We start from the raw sequence: 20,105 nt of genomic DNA on the forward strand, positions 1-20,105 counted from the left end.
GTATTAATAATAACTTTTTTCTGTCTAGATATGTATTATCTTGATACATAATCAAAATACATCTTCCAATTCTTCTGAAATTCTTCCACCGGCCTTCTGTTCACAATATTAGTCAATTTGGCCATCACTGCATATTCTGCTAATTTTTCCAGTCATTCCTCAATCGAGGGTATGACTTCTGCTTTCCAGTTGGATGCAAATTTTACTCTTGCTGCTATGAGGCATGCAATTCTTATAAGGCAGAACCCTACATTCCCCCTCCTTTCTGCCTTTGCTCAACCTTCTTTCTGCCAAAAGCTAACTTCAGGGGGAAGAAATCTTAATTCTTGAAAAGAGATGAGATTCTTGGCTATATCTACTTAACTGTGTGCTTAAATTCTGTATCTGAGTCAGGGCTGCCAGTTTTCCACTAGAGGCCGGGGGAATTTTCTGTCCGCAGCTCCTGTTTTCGCACCTCCACTCCTGTGGCCGGCAGGAGAAAAAAGGCTGCTATTGGTGACCATGTGATGTCACTTCTGGGGAAGCCTGAAAGTGATGTCAGTCTTCTCTAGGAATCACTGGAAACTCTCTGGTTTTAACATAGAGGTTTTTTGCTAATTCCTAGAAAGGTGTGGCATCACTTTTGGGTTTTCCCTATGCCGCCCCCCCAACTCCCACTGGTGGTGGGCAACCCTAATCTGAGTTGGTGTGAACATGAGAACATTTATTGCATTCCAACCTTTCACGCAGCATTAATATTTGTTTATCGAATATTGTTTGTATCCAAGTAGCGTGTGTTTTGTCATGGCTCAAAACAATTTGAAACTGCTTCCATTTTAGTCCTAGCAGTTTGGGTGATTTTTCTTTCGTGAATGCAAGTTGCTAAGATAATCAGTGCCTCACGCGCTTTAGAAGGGAGCATCTTCAGAAAGTGTTTTTCCCCATTAAGAAGCACTGCGGCTGTTTTACTCTTTTAAATATTGTCAAAAAATAGTAACAATTTTTCTAAGTAGTCAAAGCTCTTCTTTTTCACCACCATAATTCATAGAAGAACTTTGTAGAGTAGGCCAGCATTAGTGTGCCTATATTGCAGATTGGAGATATCAGGCTGAAAGATTGTGGACTCTTCCCCTGGATTCATAGCTGAGTGGTGATTTGAACAAGAGTATTCCAGTTAATGTTTCAGACTTTAATCACAATTCAATTTCCAACAAGTGGGATAAGCAGAAAACAAAGGAATTGCTGGAATATATTGGTTAAAAAAAAGCAGCCTCCTTTTGGCATAAAACCTGATTCAAATTCAGATGCATGGGCCAAGCACAGGGAGTAGCAGGGAGAATGGTCTGAACTAGAAGAAGTTGGATCTCAAGGTTCACACATCAGTTCTTTCCTCAGTAGTGAACAACTGTCGAGGCAGCTTGCTAGGAACAAACAGTGCAGTCCTATGCAGAGCTACTCTAGCCTAAGCCCTCTAAAATCAATGGGCTTAGACTAGAGTAAGTTTATATACGATTGTACTGTAACAGTGCATCTCAAAGAAGAGCTTTCTAAATCCATTGAAGTCAATAAGCTTAGAAGGGTGTAACTCTGCTTCGGATAGCACTTTCATCCTGGTTTCTTCAATCCTTTCCCTGATATTCTTTTTCACTGATGCATTTCTACATCGGGGCTACTTTTAGTCATTTTGCCTTCATTAAAGGGCAAGAGTCCAGTAGCACCTTAAAGACTAACAAAAATATTTTCTGGTAGGGTATGAGCTTTCGTGAGCCACAGCTCACTTCTTCAGATACAGCTAGAATGTGAATCCATCGGTCTTTAAGTAGAGGAACAGTATGTAAATGTGAATAGCAGACTTGATGGGATTTCTCCACACCCATCTCTCCCCTGGACATCACAGACTCTTCTGCATATCACACCTAATCCCATCAAGCCTGCTATTCACATTTACATACTGTTCCTCTACTTAAAGACCGATGGATTCACATTCTAGCTGTATCTGAAGAAGTGAGCTGTGGCTCACGAAAGCTCATACCCTGCCAGAAAATATTTTTGTTAGTCTTTAAGGTGCTACTGGACTCTTGCCCTTTTTGACTACTGCAAACAGACTAACACGGCTACCCACTGTGAATTGCCTTCATTAAAGTTACTATTTTCTGTATTGTGTTCAATTTTATTTGAGACCATCAGGGACTGAGTGTATGGGAGCCCTTTCAAAGGTTTATAAGGAAGGTAGAGTACTCTTTTTATAGTGCAATCGTGATCAGGTGAGCATGACCAACAAATGCCAAACATAATAAGATGATACAACACATCTTGTAATCCTGCCTGATACCAAATGGATGTTCTACAAATAAGTATATTTCTTTCTGATATTGTCAAGTTCTGTTTTGTTTCTCACTCAGTTGACCATTACAATACACAGGAATTAGTTCACAAATATGGCCAATTTCAAATATACAGAAACAACTTCAAATTTCATTCGAAATATCAATGTATACTACTACAGTTCCTGATGTAAACAAACCTTGCAATCTGTATCTATCAAAATTATCCATATAGAAGAAGAAGAGTTGGTTTTTATACTCCGCTTTTCTCTACCATTAAGGAGTCTCAAAGTGGCTTACAATCGCCTTCCCTTTCTCTCCCCACAACAGACATCTTTTGAGGTAAGTGGGCCTGAGAGAGTTTGAAGAGAACTGTGACTGGCCCAAGGTCACCCAGCAGGCTTCATGTGGAAGAATGGGGAATCAAAACCAGTTCTTCAGATTAGCGTCTGACGCTCTTAACCACTACACCAAGCTGGCTTATCTAGCTTGAATGGACCCCCTTGCAACTAATAATTTCATATAAGATACATTTTCTATGAATATTTGCCACTGCAAATTTGGGTGCCAATCAAATCACAGAAGGAAAACTGTCATTAAATAGGAAATCAAAGAAGTCATTGATATATGTCTCTGTGACCAAATCCAAGAATCAACCAGGTTTTGTTTGGTAGTAGAGACTTTAAAAAGAAGAAGAAAACAATGGGAAGTTGTAGTTTTTTCACCCCACAAGGCTTTATCTAGCCATTACATTTTGTGCAGTTGTGCATAATCCTCAAAACCTAAGTGCCCATAACTTGTAGTGGTAGTAAAGAAAAAAACTTTCCTTGTATCTTAGGGGAAGCTTTCTGATTCCACTGCCTAGCAAAGACCATTCTGGCTGCAGCTATCATCAACTATCTGTTGATCTCTTGGAATAACAGGAAGATAATTCAACAACAAGGTTTCTGGTTTAAATGGAATTTGCTTCCTCAATCCAATTGGAATAATTTTTACAACCTGTTTCCAAAAGATTCATTCCCGTATGCTTACCCACCACATATGAAAAAAAATCTGCATAAGATACATGATTGGATATCAAAAATAAAAGAGGTCTATATTTTAGTGAAGTTAACCACTTACCAAAAAAATAATATCAATAGTGTAGACGTCTTATGGACAAGAACGATTCAAAGAATAGAAATGTCCATTTTGTAGTAAGATATAGTTTTGGTTAAGGAATTACTGATGTAGAGCTGTAAAGTATTTTACATGATTTTGATTATGCGACTATATGTATATATAGTTGATTGTCCATTAAAAGTATTTTTAAAACCTTTTTTAATTTGAACATACAGATAGATAATAGCCAGATACAGATGCAATATGCCACTACTAATAATACAGTTCATAATAAGATCATTCATTAAGGCTTACTGTACCAAGAGGAAATTTTAGAGCATTCCCCGTTGCCCTATTTAGGAGCTCTTAACATGGGATAAATTATTTTGATATTCTGTATCAATCAGCCGAATTTTGACCTGAACTTTTGCATAGGTTTTGAGTTGGATCCAGCAGAAAATTTCTGCTAATAAAAATTTCACCACCACCACCCCATAAACATTCAAGCCCCCCCCCTGAGGTTCCTGGGGGGCCCGTCTGTGGGGGAGGTGTTTTTGGGCAGCAGTGGGAGGTAGAGAAAAGGAAGTCCTGCTCCATCAGAAGAGATTTTTCATAGGTCCCAGGCCATATTCAGATAGATAGGAGACAGAAAAGTGCACCCTATGAATCAACTCCTCTACTGTCAATATTCCTGTTTTGGCTATTTTCTTAATTTAATCTGATATTTGTTCCAGAGAATAAGGTCCTGCATGCTTTGAAGAACGTGTCAGGATTAGGGTTTTGTTTTGTTGTTGTTTTTTTGGCCACTAGCAGGATACACGCATTCAGCCCTGTAAAAATCCACAGCTCTGAGATAACATAAAAGGTCCTTTGGGGCGGTTGACATTCTTCTTTGCTTTTAGTCCCGTATTTAGTCCCAGAGAACCTGCATGTGTTCCATTCCATTTGACGTATGTGCTGAGAGAGTTCAAGATGAGTGTTGCCAAAACGGGAAACCAGCCCAGAAGATCCTGCAGTAGGGACCAATTTGATCTATCGCTCTGGCCAGAAATCCATGTCCAGAGGATACATACCAAAAGGGGGGGGTGACGGAGCATGGGGCTGTGGAATAGCTACTCTGCATTTATCGTAGTTAGGGACAAAGCTGGAAAATATTAGGGCTAACTCATTCTGTAAGGAATTACCATGGGTGAACAACACAACCATGAACTACATCTAGCACCGCTTATTTCTGAATGAAATGTGTCTCCCTGTAAAAAAAACAAGGAAATGGGGCCAGGTCTCCTAGCCAAAATACTCTTTGCCCAGGTTTAATGGATGCCAATAAGTGTTGCTGTATGCCTCCTAATTCGTATCAAGATGAAAGGCAGCGAATTTATGGCAGTTATTTCCACTGAGTTTTGCTTGTTACCATGAAAAGGACTATTTAAAAGAAAGAACTTTTATTTTTATTTTTTTGCAGAGATCACCTTTTAAAACGAAAGTTAAAAATAATTTTGTTTAGAGCAGTGTATTATTAAGGGCAAGAAATGAGTCACTGGCATTTATAGATCGAAAAACTGAAATGCTAGCTTGGCGAACAGTTTGCCACTGGCTCCGAAGGCAGAAAGGCGCTTTCGCAGGATCCAACTTCTCCATTTCGCCAATAAAATGAGCCCGAACCATGCGCTGGGCCTGTTTCTATGCAGCAGTTGTGAAAAGGAAATCTAGCTTGCCCTCAGGTGATGTAAGATGTACCTCTGGGATACATAGAACTCTGAATATCTGGGCTTGCACAAAGTGATTCCATGCACAAACATATACCATGTCATGTTTAAACAATACTGCTTTTAATGAAGAAATCTGGCTCTATTAAAAGCCAGATCTGTGACTTGCAACTATTCCTGTATATCTGCTCTCAATCAAAGGAGAGAAGGGTTCCCCCCCGCACCCCTCCCTTTGGTAGCTTTCTGCGCTTGCATATGTTAAACTGATGCAACATGGACCCAGGGCATTACTTCAGAGAGAGTTGTTCCATAAATATGTACTTCCCTCTTATATGCCAGATGTAGCTGAGGAATGACTTGGGAAGTGGGGAGGGGGGTTTCTAGAAATATCAGTTGTGCACGCAGGACTTGATGGAAATATCTGACCCCTGAATTTGGCTTTCGGAAACCGGGTAGGGGGGGAAGCAGCTTTCCCCTCTGCTTTCTAGGGGTGTGTTTGCTTTGATTAGCAAATGTTGATTATTCAGTATATAAAGAACGGACTTTGCTATTTTTGCCATTGATCTCAGGTTCTTGTTTGTTTATCTGAAATTCATAAAATAATAAATGAACCTGAGGCACAAAGTTGAAGACACGAACCCCCCATGACAGACAAGTTTGGGGAAAGTGCCCAAAAGGAGAAAAATAAAACCCTCCACTAGAAAAAGACCAGTGAAGATTTCCCTGATTTCACTATTCTCTCTCTGTGCGTAGCCTTTCATACGCGACATATTTCACCGTCTGAAACTCTGAGAAACCATCAGGTCCCCTATTTTCTTTTTTTGGGGGGAAACTGGCCTGAATTTCGAAGTAAAAACACAAGAACAAAGGAAATAGTTTTTGAGTAGAGTCAGTCTTTAAGTTCGCCTTTGACCATTTGATACATTCCACACTGAAAAGGAAGTTGAAGGGGGATTTTTTTTTCTCAAGAAAAAAAAATCAAGGAGGACACTGGTAATGTTTTCCACATTTGAATTTTAATACATGAAACAGGCTATAAAACTTCGGCCAGCTGCAGTAAATAAAGTAGCAGTGGGAGGTATGGCCCGGAAACATGTTCAGAATGCGCTGGTGGGAGTTTCTTTGCCCACTGTACACCTTCCTTTGTCAAACTGGTACCCTTTTTTAAACGAACGCTAAAAGTAATTTGAGATTTTGTCCAGACCGTAAGTTAGTTTCCAGAAGACTTTCCTTATCAAATAACCAGATCACAGACCCAGTATGAATGTCACTGCCCACTAGCGAGAACGATAACTACCGTTGCCAGCTGCAGATTGGGAAATAAGTGGAAATTTGGGGGGGGGGTGGAGCCTGAGGAGGGCGGGGATTGAGGAGGAGAGGGACTTCAGTGGGGTATAATGCCATAGAGTCTACCTTCCAAAGCAGCCATTTTCTCCAGGTTGATCTCTGTCGCCTGGTGATCAGTTGCAATCCAAGGAGATCTCCAGCCACCACTTGGAGAATGGCAAGCCTGACGATAACAGATGATGGATAGTGATGTCCATGCCCCTTTTCTGTCTGCCTTCAGATTCTTCTTTAAAACTCTCTTTTCCCATGAAACCTTTGGCCTAACCTGTTAAGCTGTAACCCCAACTGTAATCAAACCTGTGGATATGGAACTGTGCTTCTCTCAGTCATTTCCCTACCACCTTGTTTCTTTCCCTCTTCCCCCCTTCCTCTGTTTTCCCCCCTCACTGTCTGAACTTTTAATTGAAATTTCTTTGGAGCAGGGCTCTGCATTTTGTTTTGTTTCTGTTTGTTGCTTATGATGTCCTGTGAAGTGCCATTTACACTGATGCTGCATAATAATATTATTAATAATAATAATAAATGCTGCGATGCTCTGTCCGACACCTCTTAAAAATCCTTGGGCCTTAGCAGAAGACTCACTCCTGGGATTTCAAAGCGCTTATTGGATGATGGCTTATTCTTATTTTAACAAACCTTTAATTCATATTTACCTCCCTTGCCACTCCAGGAACCACATGAGTAATTGCCATCCAAAGCCCATTCATATTCATACAACAGTCCTTGATCTGATGAGAGGTTTATCCAAAAGAAAACAGCACATGGAGTCCTAGAAACACAGGTCTCCTTTTAATTTTTTTTTACCTCCACTGCCTTACAGCTACTTCCAAGCTGCGAATCCTCCCCTCTGCACAAAATATTTATTTATTTTGTAGCCTGCTTTTTTTGTTGAGACTCCAGGCGGATTGTGCGTAACATGCTGTCATGTCGCAGCCAACTTACGGCTTCCCCATAGGGTTTTCAGGGCAAGTGATTAAGCAGAGGTAATTTGCCATTGCTATCCTCTGCAGTCATCCTTGGTGGCCTCCCATCCAAGTACCGATCCTGCTTAGCTTCAGAGATCTGACAAGATCAGGCTATACTATACCATTCCACATTCCCCAGAGCGAATTACAAAATTTTATTTTACTTTGTTTTTATTTACATTATTTATAGTCCACCTTTCTAAGAGGGACTCAAGGTGGATTATAAACAGTGAGCCTGTATAATCACAAAAATGGGACATTCAATAACCAAAGCATTAGGATTTTAGAAGTCTGGAACCACCAGAAAGAACTGAAGCAGAGCATAAGTATTAACATGACACATTGACCGATACAGAAATTACATCAATAGGATCCAATTTACAATTAGTTAAACACAGTAGTGTAGACCACGGTCCTTAATCGTTTATCCAAGCAAGTTTGTAAAACCATGTTGTACAGTGCAACCCTATTACCTACACAAAAAAGCCATCCTGAAGATATATCTATAAACAGTTCAAATAATGCATTAGGGCTAGAATTTCAGAACTGGAAAACAATGCAAACAAAAAATGTCTAAGGCAATAAAAAACTGTCTTAAGGTATGAAATTCCATATGTTTTGTTTGTTTTGTCTGGCATACCCGCAATAATTGTTACTGGCCCTCCTTCTAGTGTTGTTTGTTTATGTGTTTTTAATTTAATCTTCTTATATTCTAATAGTGGCAGATCTTTGAATACTTAAATCCAGTGGCTGGAGCTGTCAGTGGGTGAGACAGATCTTTCTTCAAACCTGAAAAGGGCTCCAGGTTTGCCGAAAAATCTGAAATCTAAAAAAAATAAAAATACATGAGGGGTTTAAAATCCAAAAATGATAAAAGGAGTGCCTGTAACTTTAAGCTATGGATTCCCTCAGTGGCTTGGCAACCACAGCATTCCAAGGATTAATTCTGTCAGCAAAAGCAAGGGAGAGGGGGCAGAGCCCTTTCCATGCCTATTTTTGAAGGAGGACTTATTGGGGCCAGGTCTGACTAGGGTTGCCAGCTCCAGGTTGGAAAATTCCTGGTGATTTTCGGGGGAGGGGTGTTTCAGGAAGGCAGGGTTTAAGAAGGGGAGAGGCCTCAACCAAATATAATGCCATAGAGTCCACCCTCTAAAAATTTCCTCCAGGGGGACAGATCTCTGTCATCTGGAGTCCATTTGTTATTCTGGGAGATCTCCCAAGTTCCACCTGGACGTTGGCAACCCTAGGTCTACCCTATGAAAGCCAGTGTGATATAGCAGTTAGAGCTTCAGAGCAGGATCTGCAAGTCCCAGTAGGATCTTCAAATCCCCATCTTGCTGTGGAAGCTCACTGGTGATTTTAGGCCAGTCACATACTTTCAGCCTAACCTACCCCACCAGGTTGTTGGGTGGATAAAAAAAAGAGGAGAATAGTGTAAGCTGCGTTGGCTCCCATTGTGGAAAAAGGTGGGGTATAAATGAAATAAATAAATATAGCTGAAGATGGAAGGCAGGTAAAAGGTAGGTTAGTGACTGGCTGAAAAGGATAGAATGAGGCAGGGGAAGGGGAGAGGACATGGGGGTCGCCAGGAGGATGGAAGGAGGACATAGTGTGAGGAAGGGATACAGGGGAAAGCGGGGTACCACCCCACAAGGCCTTAAGGGTTCCCTATAATGCAAGTGGGCCTGGTCCACAGTTTTCCTAGCTAGAGGCTGCGGGGAGGGGGGGCAGGGAGAGGGAAAGCTTAAGACAGAGAAGCAGATAAAGGTAGGTTGGCTGTTGGGTGGGAAGGAGATAGGTTATCAACTCCAGGTTAGGACATTCCTGGTGATTTGGAGGGTGGAGCCTTGGGAGGGTGGGGTTTGAGGAGGGGAAGGACCTCAGAAGAATATAATTCCATAGACTCCACCCTCCAAGGCAGCCATTTATTTCATGGGAACTAGGGTACCAGCCTTCAGGTGGAGGCTGGAGATCACCTGGAAGTACAACTGATCTCCAGATGACAGAGATCAATTCCCTTGGAGAAAATGGCTGCTCTGGAGGGTGGACTCTATGTCATCATACCCTGCTGAGGTCACTTCCCTTCCCAAACCTCAACCCCCCCCCCAAAGGCTCCATCCTCAAATCTCCCGGAATTTCCCAACCTGGAGCTGGCAACTTTAAGGGGAATTGGTCTTTGTAGTTGGGAAGTATGTTGTGATTCCAGGAGACCTCCAGGCTCCACCTGCAGGTTGACAACCTTAGAACAAGATAAGGAAGCCGGAAAAGGGGAAAGGCTATGGGGGCTTTCAGGAAAGGGAAAGAGGAAAGTTTTAGGATATCATTTTATATCATTTTGAGGCCTATTTTCATCAGTTAGCATTACTAATTCTGTATCATTACATCATAGACTTAAATCTGGTGTCGATGTTTAGCACAAAGAAACGGCTATCTAGCCATTATATAAAATGACACTTAAAAAAATTATCTTAATACAGTGACTTCATTCACTTGAAACTAGCTAATTAGGTGCATTGTTAAAATAGTAGTATTCGGTTTCTTGAGTTTTAATTTAGCATTAGCCTGTGTTCCCTGCTTTTCTACACATGGATGGCTCTATTGTGCAGCTGGGTGTGTGAAAGTTATTGGAGAATAGATGTCTCTGGGTAACATTCCTCCAGCGCTGCCCTAATTTCTGTTTCCCCCGTAGCCTGGATGAGAAACAGCTGGCTTTTGTTTAAAAAGCTGCTTTGTAAAATGTCTGAAATCTTGAGGTGTAGAGTTGAGGTCACCATTCAACAGGTGCTTGGGAACAAGTGGGGGATGATGGAGGATGGACAAACAGAGCTGCAAGAGTCTCTTGAAAGATGTTTCCTCTTCCGTTAGAATAAAGTGTCCAGCCTACCCAACATCCCTGTTTATTTTTCTCTGTGGGTTTCACCAACTGGCTATTACTTACAGCTAAACGCTAATATTCCTGATCCCGTAGCTTTTGGGCTGTGAACATCTTCCAAATTCAGCCAGTAAGTAAAATGAATAATCATCTCTGTAGGAAGGAAATCATTGTTGACTTTATTTTGTTGGCACCGGCAATTCGCTGCTCCCCACGGTAGCTTGCTTCACTTTTAAAGCACTACAGTTGTTTCACAATACAGTTGTGTTTTAAATACAGAGTGCCAGACTAACCAATTAAGGCGGTTTTGCAGAAGAGGAGAGGAGAACAGTAGGCAGGGGCAAACGTTAAACTGAAAGGCAGCACCCCAAAGGGCAAAACCTTCTCCTTGAATGCGTTAAAACCAGCACAAAACTGTACACATCAGCTGTCACAGAGGCACAAAGGAAATGCATCTCCTCCCTTCAAAACCTTGGATTATTAACATCTGTTTTGTCCAGTAGGGAATGGTGTTTAGTGTTGTTATTTTTTGCATCTCCAGAAGAAAATGCATTTGGGAAGTTGGCTCTTCCCAGTGAGTTGATGTGTAATGCCAAATAAAACATCCTTTGGCTTGGAGACCATGGGCTTAAGTTTTGCAGCGTTGTGATTCCCTGTATATACTGGATTATCCAAGGTCTCTTCCCCCCCCCCAATTAAAAAGAGTATACAGAAAACTATGGAGCTCTGCCACGCAGCTTTCCCCTTACACAGTGCTCGACAAAAATGAAAAATGTTATATTTTTTATAGCTGGTTTCTGCCTCTATTTAAGACGTGGCATGCTATCCACCTACCCCCACCCCCCGAAGCCAAACTGCTTCGCCACTTTGGGTTACATTTAAATGGATTTTGCATGTGACTCGTACTTGCAGAATGGCTTTTCGTAAGCTGCTTGGAAAGCTGCTTATTACTCGGTGTACTTCTCTGCGTTAAAAGAAAACTGTTAAACTTTGCTGGTTTTCCCTTGATTTAACGCTGCTCGTACTCACTTCCGCCACCACCCTGCCCCCATTACTATGAAATCCTTTCTTTGCTTTTGATCTTATTTATAGCTAAGCCACTGGTCATATGGAAACTATTATTGTATAGCATGGAGATGAAAGACTTTCGGTGCAGTTAAATAAGAGTGAATAATTCGGACCAATAACAGGCGCACACAGTGTGAGAACCTGACTTTTTGTTGCTGTGTCCTTCGCCGTTCCCTTTTTACTGAGCGCTGGAGGTTTATAAGGGCTTTCCAGAAAACTGTTTTCTGTCCAGCTTATATGTCCTGACAATCTTGGGCTTGTGTTAACACACATCACCTTATATCCTGCTTGCCGTCATGTTTTTCTCTTTTTCCTCCTTAACACCTCTAACTGGACTTTTTTTTTAAAAAGTCATCCTTTTTAAAAAGTATTCTTAAATACGTTACATGCACTGTTCTGCCACTGCTTTAACTAGCTGAGCTGTATTCCTCTGAAATGCGAGCACTAGCGATTGACCGCTTTTACAATGCAACGTTATTCGTCTTGACAAGCCAAACATACCTCCTAACTCCTAAGAAAATCTAAAATGTAGATAAGCAGACCTCCCCTTTCATAGGTTAGATTGCAGTTGCCCATCCTCAGACTATCTGGATAAAGGTCATTACCGGGTCATTACTGACCCATGGGGTGAACATAAGAACCTAAGAAAGGCCATGCTGGATCAGACCAAGGCCCATCAAATCCAGCAGTCTGCTCACACAGTGGCCAACCAGGTGCCTCTAGGAAGCCCACAAACAAGACGACTGCAGCAGCATTATCCTGCCTGTGTTCCACAGCACCTAATATAATAGGTACGCTCATCTGATCCTGGAGAGAATAGGTGTGCATCATGACTAGTATCCATTTTGACTAGTAGCCATGGAGAGCCCTCTTAAAGCCTTCCAAGTTGGCAGCCATTACCACATCCTGGGGCAGGGAGTTCCACAATTTAACTATGCATTGTGTGAAGAAATACTCCCTTTTATCAGTTTTGAATCTCTCACCCTGTAGCTTCAGCAGATGACCCCGCATTCTAGTATTACGTCACCTCACAACAAATACTAGGCAGACGATGTTTTAGGGGGTGGTTTGCCATTGCCTGCAGATAAGCAGACCTCCCCTTTCATAGGTTGCCCATACTCAGACTATCTAGATTGGGGTAACAAACCATGTTATGCTGTGGTGCAGATGCTTAGCCTTGACTACTCTGACAGGCTGTGGCTCTCCAGGGTCTCTGGACAGCTCTTTTCAAGTTCCTGTTACCTTTAACTGGAGAAATAGGGACCTTCTGCATGCAAATCGTATGTTCTGCCATTGAACAATTGACCTCCATGAGGTATAGGTAAAGGGAATCCCCTGTGCAAGCACTGGGTCATTACTGAGCAAAAAGTTGTTTCTGGATGCAAGCATGATGTTCCCAGTTTATCCTAGTCTGCAAATGTTTTCATTAAAATGGAAGATGGGGTAGTACTTACATAATTAGGTTAAGATGAGGCCATGTGCTACTTTCCTGGTACAAATATAAATTGGAAATACAAGAAACAGCCATAATATCAAGTACTAAAAGGAAGTTCTTAAAGATACCCCTTAAGAGTAATTAGATAGGGATCAGTTAAGAATTTGTGTAGCCTCTTGTTTCTTTTGCCTTTCATTTCTTCCTTTTCTGTCTTGTTTGAGTATGCCACAGTAACTGGTGCACTGATGTGCCAACCCTGCACATCCTACAGAGGAAGTGGCTAGTCGCTGTGTGAGACGGGATGCTGAACTAAATGGACCACTGGTCTGATCCAGCAGGGCTCTTCTTATGTTCTTATGCTGGTGAAGCTTGGCAGATCAATGCTTCTGTTTCACCAAGCACCACTGCATTCTGTAGAGAATGGGGGTGAGTTGATTTTATTTTTGAATGGCCAATTAATTTTTTTACTAGAACCCCAAAGGCCCACTAATTTGTAACTGGCAAACAAGGATCTCTTGAGGCAAAATTAATATTATGTTCAGTGATCCTGCATGTGCACTAGAGCCTAAGAACGTGACAAGAACCATGCTGGATCAGATCAAGGTCCTCCTGATTCAGCATTCTTTGTAAGGTTCACATTAGCCTGCATCCAGAAGGTCGTCCCCCAAAAATTGGTAAGTGGTCTACTAGTGGACCTTGATCTATTTTCTGTTCCAGATATGATGGGAAACTTTTATGTTTCATATTAATAAGCAAAGGTGAGGTGTGTTATAGAAGGAAAATAGGGCTAAAACCTGCCGAGCCATCCTTTATTTTGCTGATTTCAGCTCTCAAAGATTATTTATTAATTTATTTATTTTATTTAAAATGTCTATTAGCAGCCTCTCTACATTGCGAAACTTAGGGTGGCTTGTGGGTAAATAAGACATAATTATTAAAAAAAACACAACGATTATAAAAAAAACACCTACAGTGAGGGGGGAAAGTATTTGATCCCCTGCTGAATTTGCTCGTTTGCCCTCTGACGAAGAAATGACCAGTCCATAATTTTAATGGTAGGTCTGTTGTAGCTGTGAGAGACAGAATAACAACAGGAAAACCCCCAGAAACCCAGAAGACAAAAGTCAGAGATTGATGTGCATTTTAATGAGTGAAATAAGTATTTGATCCCTTTGCAATAGATGACTTAGTAATTGGTGGCAAAACCCTTGTTGGCAATTACAGAGGTCAGATGTTTCTTGTAGGTGGCCATCAGGTTTGCACACATCTCAGGAGGTATTTTGTCCCACTCCTCTTTGCAGATCCTCTTCAAGTCAGTAAGATTTCGAGGCTGATGTGTAGCTATTTGAACCTTCAGCTCCCTCCACAGATTTTCGATGGGATTAAGGTCTGGAGACTGGCTAGGCCACTCCAGGACCTTAATGTGCTTCTTCTTGAGCCACTCCTTTGTTGCCTTGGCCGTGTGTTTTGGGTCATTGTCATGCTGGAATACCCATCCTCGACCCATTTTCAATGCCCTGGCTGAGGGAAGGAGGTGCTCACCCAAGATTTGACGATACATGGTCCCGTCCATCGTCCCTTCGATGTGGTGAAGATGTCCTGTCCCCTTAGCAGAAAAACACCCCCAAAGCATAATATGTCCCCCTCCATGTTTGATGGTGGGGATGGTGTTCTTGGGGTCGTAGGCAGCATTCCTCCTCCTCCAAACACAGCGAGTTGAGTTGATGCCAAAGAGCTCGATTTTGGTCTCATCTGACCACAACACTTTCACCCAGTTCTCCTCTGGGTCATTCAGATGTGCATTGGCAAACTGCAGACGGGCCTGTACATGTGCTGTCTTGAGCAAGGGGACCTTGCGGGCTCTGCAAGATCTCAGTCCTTCACGGCGTAGTGTGTTACCGTTTTCATGGTGACTATGGTCCCAGCTGCCCTGAGATCATTGACAAGTTCCCCCCCCCCCCCGTGTAGTTCTGGGCTGCTTTATCACCATTCTCATGATCATTGCAACTCCACGAGATGAGATCTTGCATGGTGCCCCAGACCGAGGGAGGTTGACAGTTAGGGTTAGGGTTAGGGTTGTCACCTTCTCACCAAGCTGCTTGACCATAGTCTTGTAGCCCAGTCCAGCCTTGTGCAGGTCTACAATCTTGTCCCTAACATCCTTGGACAGCTCTTTGGTCTTGGTCATGGTAGCTAGTTTGGAATCTGATGGATTGATTGCTTCTGTTGACAGCAGAACCCTAACCCTAACCCTAACCTGGCTGGTTGATAGGGGATCAAATACTTATTTCACTCATTATAATGCACATCAATCTCTGACTTTTGTCTTCTGGGTTTCTGGGGGTTTTCCTGTTGTTATTCTGTCTCTCACAGCTACAATAAACCTACCATTAAAATTATGGACTGGTCATTTCTTCGTCAGAGGGCAAACGGACAAATTTAGCAGGGGATCAAATACTTTTTTCCCTCACTGTACATGACCACAGTTTAAAATCTTAATTAGGATTGCTAATAAATAAAATAAAATGATAATATAAAATGATAAAATCAAATAAAATTATGTATTTTAGTATTATGGTGTGTCCCCTTTTTTGAACACTTAACATAACATAAAAACATAAGGAAGGCCATGCTGGATCATACCAAGGCCCATCAAGGCCAGCAGTCTGTTCACACAGTGGCCAACCAGGGGCCTCTAGGAAGCCCCCAAACAAGACGACTGCAGCAGCATTATCCTGCCTGTGTTCCACAGCACCTAAGATAACAGGCATGTTCCTCTGATCCTGGAGAGAATAGGCATGCATCATGACTAGTATCCCATTTTTACTAGCAGCCATGCATACCCCTCTCCTCCATGAACATGTCCACTCCCCTCTTAAAGCCTTCCAAGTTGGCAGCCATCACCACATGCGTTGTGTGAAGAAATACTTCCTTTTATGTGTTTTGAATCTCTCACCCTCCAGCTTCAGCAGATGACCCTGCGTTCTAGTACTGTGGGAGAGGGAGAACTGCTTCTCCCTGTCCACTCACTCCATACCATGCATAATTTTATAGACCTCTATCATGTCTACCCTTAACCGCCCTCTTTCCAAGCTACACAGCCCTAAGTGTTTTAACCGCTCCTCATAGGGCAGTTGCTGTAGTCCCCCTAAGATTGGTTGTGCTATAAATCAGATCATTATTGAAAACTGTTGACATTATAAGATGTGGGAGACCCATCCTGAAATGAAGATTTCCAGGAACTGTGATTTGGATAATGATGTTGCATTGTATTCTGTTGGGGGCGGGGATAGTTACCACAACCACCTAAGAGAATTAGACAGTAGACTTTTTGGGGAGAACACCAAAGCAGTGAAGATAGCACTAGTCCTTCCCATTTACTTTCCTTGAGGACTGGTTTCAATTCTGTCTAAAGTAATTATACCTCCAAAGTAAGAAGAAGAAGAAGAATCCACCGTTCCAAACCACCACTCTTAATCACTACACCATGCTGTAGAATATTTTTGAAACTGCCCCTTGGTAAGAAAAGGGTTAACTGTAAGCAGCAGCATACACTACTCATAACTTCATAAGAAATCTCCCTCCATTGTTTTAATTTTTTGCAGCTTTTATCTGCTGCCCACAATTCACAAACTTCAGAGTGCCCATCTGTGTGCAATAAAAGTAACATTTGGATGAGTGTTTCTTACCACTTTTAAAGATGCACTTTTAGGGCTAAATGGTGTCTTTTTTTCCACTTTAGAGCAAATAAGTTTTGCTTTCCTTTGATATGACAGATACTGGCAGGGTAATTGAAACTGGAATCTAGCGCTCTGAGCCTGTCAGGTATAATTGATATTTCACAGGGAGATTACAATTCAAAGACACCAAAACAGTTTTCTGTGTCGATGGGTGTCTAATTACAGTGAGAATATATCAACTTTTCTTTGCATGTTTACTAGGGGGGAAAATGATCTCATCTATCAAATATGTATACTTAAAAGTTAATGTGAATGAGGTTTTTTGTGTCTGCTTGTACAGATGTAGCTGTGTGTAAGGTCGTGAGTACTATGTGCAAAAAAAATATGCTTTCAGGAAAGTAAACCCAACTTCTGTGATAAGAAAGCACAAGCAATATAATACAGAGAATGAGTAGTTGCAATGTATTTAAATTTATGGGACTTCAATGTAATTGTTTGTTTAAATCCCATTGATTTCATTGATTTGGTATGACTTGACTGCGCGGAGGTTCTGCAGTTAAATTACAGTGTTTCTACTAAGCCAGTTTTCACCATTTTATTTGGTATGCATTTATCTGAATACAAAATCAGAGAATGTGAACATTTTTGACAAGGGTAGAGGCAGTGGAAGAAGGTAGAGGAGGTTGTAGAGCCAGCATAGTGTAGTGGTTAAGAGTGGTGGTTTGGAGTGGTGGACTCTGATCTGGAGAACCGGGTTTGATTCCCCACTCCTCCACATGAGCGGTTGACTCTAATCTGGTGAACTGGATTTGTTTTGCCATCCCTACACATGAAGCCAGCTGGGCTGACCTTGGGCTAGTCACAGCTCTTAGATCTCTCTCAGCCCCACCTACCTCACAGGGTGTCTGTTGTGAGGAGGGGAAGGGAAGGTGATTGTAAGCCGGTTTGAGTCTTCCTTAAATAATAGAGAAAGTCGGCATATAAAAACCAACTCATCTTCTTCTTCTAGATGTATAGGCTCCCATACCCCAGCTTGGAGAGGGTCCCTTTTAAATGCACCAAAGTATTGAGCAAAGTTTTAGCTGCTGACCTTCTCACTCCATTCCTACATGCACCTTCTCACCCTCAATTTCCTCATTGGCTGTTCCAGAGCAAAGATTTCACAGCAATTGTGAAATGAGGTGTGAAATCAGGAAGAGGCACAGGATGTGAAGCACAGAGGCTGCAGCCTCACCCAGTGAGGTTAGAGGCATGGACTTCTGTTTAGGACTTGGTACCCTAGGCCATAGAAAAGAAGCCACAGGAGGGCACCAAAGTATCTTCCCTTGACCGCTTTTGGAATTTTAAGGATAGGTGGTGGGCAGCAACGCAAAATGACTACAGTAAAAGCGGGCAGGGCCACTCACAAAATGGCTACCATGGGGGCTGAATCAGCTTCTTTTTTTTTTTTTTGAGGAAGAGATGCTGATGGGTTACAGGTTCTAAAGACAAAGGCCCTTAGCGGAGTGTTGCCAAGCCTAGAGACATAAGACAGTCTGGGTTTATGTCTATGCTGAGGGCTCATGATTGTGACAACTGTTCTGCTTATCAGACAGTTGGAAGGGCTGACGCTGTCTAGGGTTTTCCCTCCCCCCCCCACCCCGTTCCATTCAAAACCATTGAGATTTTATTTCCAGGATTCAAGAAGCAAATGGGTACTGAGAAACGCAGGGTCCTTGGCACCCACAGGCACAACACTGGGGATCACTGATATAAAATGTTCCAGAATAAAGGTAAAGGTCCCCTGTGCAAACACCGGGTCATTCCTGACCCATGGGGTGACGTCACATACCAACATTTACTAGGCAGACTTTGTTTACAGGGTGGTTTGCCAGTGCCTTCCCCAGTCATCTACACTTTACCCCCAGCAAGCTGGGTACTCATTTTACTGATCTTGGGAGGATGGAAGGCTGAGCCAGCTACCTGAAACCAACTTCTGTTGGGATCAGACTCAGGTCGTGAACAGAGCTTGGACTGCAGTACTGCAGCTTACCACTCTGCGCCATGGGGCTCTTGTTCCAGGATATAGCGATGGGATAAGTAGAAAGGGATGTAGAAGAAGAAGAAGAGTTAGTTTTTATATACTGACTTTCTCTACCACTCAAGGGAGAGTCAAACCGGCTTACAATCACCTTCCCTTCTCCTCCCCACAACAGACACCCCATGAGGTAGGTGGCGCTGAGAGAGTGTGACAAGCCCAAAGTCACCCAGCTGGTTTCATGTGTAGGAGTGGGGAAACAAATCTAGTTCACCAGATTAGCCTCCATCACTCATGTGGAGGAGGGGGAATCAAACTCGGTTCTCCAGATCAGAGTCCACCACTCTAAACTACCACTCTTACTACTATACCACACTGGCTCTCCCAGTGTGGTAGTTTTGTTTAAAGAGTTGTTCAAAGAGTAAACAGTGGGAATTTGTGATGGAACCATTTGGCAAACATTGTTAATTTTTGATCGATTGCACGAAGCACAATAAGTTATGTGTCACCGAAATGGGCACCGGTACAGAAAACAGTCAACTCCTTTTTTTTCAACTACAACTCCTGTAGTTCTGATATTAGTCATCTGAAAGTGATCTATCTGGTAGGCAGACAGAGCCCTGGTCTATATTACACTGGGGGAGAAGCTTTAGGGAATGCCTGTTTTTGAGATACATCTGATAAGGAAATAATATTAATAAGAAGTGGATTATTCCAAACAGAATGTAGTGCATCTATTCATTAGATATCTCTATAGAAACACAGGCGAATAATTATTTGCCAAATTGCTTGCTGGAAACAAAGACAGTGAAAAACAAGTAAATGTGCCCCCCCCGCTCATTGTTTGTTAAGAGTCTCAGGATACATACAATAGGTTACATTGTCATTACACAGAACCTCAGTTCAAACCAATGGGGTTCTGTTTTCACACTGAAAGTATTCTTGGACCAATGGCATGTACCAACTGCCCCATGTAAACAACAAAGACCAAGGGGGAAACTTGCCAAAGTCCATGTCATGTATTTTTTCTAACTTGTGTAGAAGGGATTGTAAAGCCGTAGCAGATATGGGAGTACAATTAACTTGTTCAACACCCTGGCCTTCCCTTTAGGACCGTGAACTACAATGGTACCATTCAGCCAACTTTCAAAAATATTACATGTACATTTTTAAGGCGGTTTCAAGGTATTTTGGCACTGATTCCTTCCTGGTCCAGTGGCACCACCAGTCACTTCTCCAACTCATACCCCAGCGGCAGCGTCTCCCATCCCCTGCAACACTTACTTTTGGTGGCCAGGAGAAGTACATTGCCACCACTGCTGGATTCCAGCCTGGCTCAGGGGCCAGCCATGCCCCCAGGCCTACTGCCGGAAGCCCCCAGGAATCACAGGCTGCTGGGCAAGGCTGTGGGACCGAGGGGTGGCTGGGAATCCTCACATCTGGAGGTGGAGGTGGGATGTTGACTTGGCATGGCCTCTCCGGAGGCCAAACCGCCCCACCAAATCTGAGAAAGGTGGGCTTCGCAGGGTCACCAGGCTCTCCCAGATGGCAAGGAGGGGGTAGAGCATGAGTGTGGGTACGGCTACAGGGCTGATAGGGGTGATAGATCAG

At 42.5% G+C, this 20,105-nt stretch overlaps 1 protein-coding gene across 15 annotated transcripts in view; it reads left to right on the top strand.

Moving 5' to 3' along the window:
• TCF4 (transcription factor 4) overlaps positions 1 to 20,105 on the top strand; it is a 426,474-nt gene that overhangs the window by 385,716 nt on the left and 20,653 nt on the right. The window lies entirely within an intron of this gene.

The sequence above is a fragment of the Euleptes europaea genome, chromosome 4 (genome assembly GCF_029931775.1).
Source record: "Euleptes europaea isolate rEulEur1 chromosome 4, rEulEur1.hap1, whole genome shotgun sequence".
Classification (NCBI taxonomy): domain Eukaryota; kingdom Metazoa; phylum Chordata; class Lepidosauria; order Squamata; family Sphaerodactylidae; genus Euleptes; species Euleptes europaea.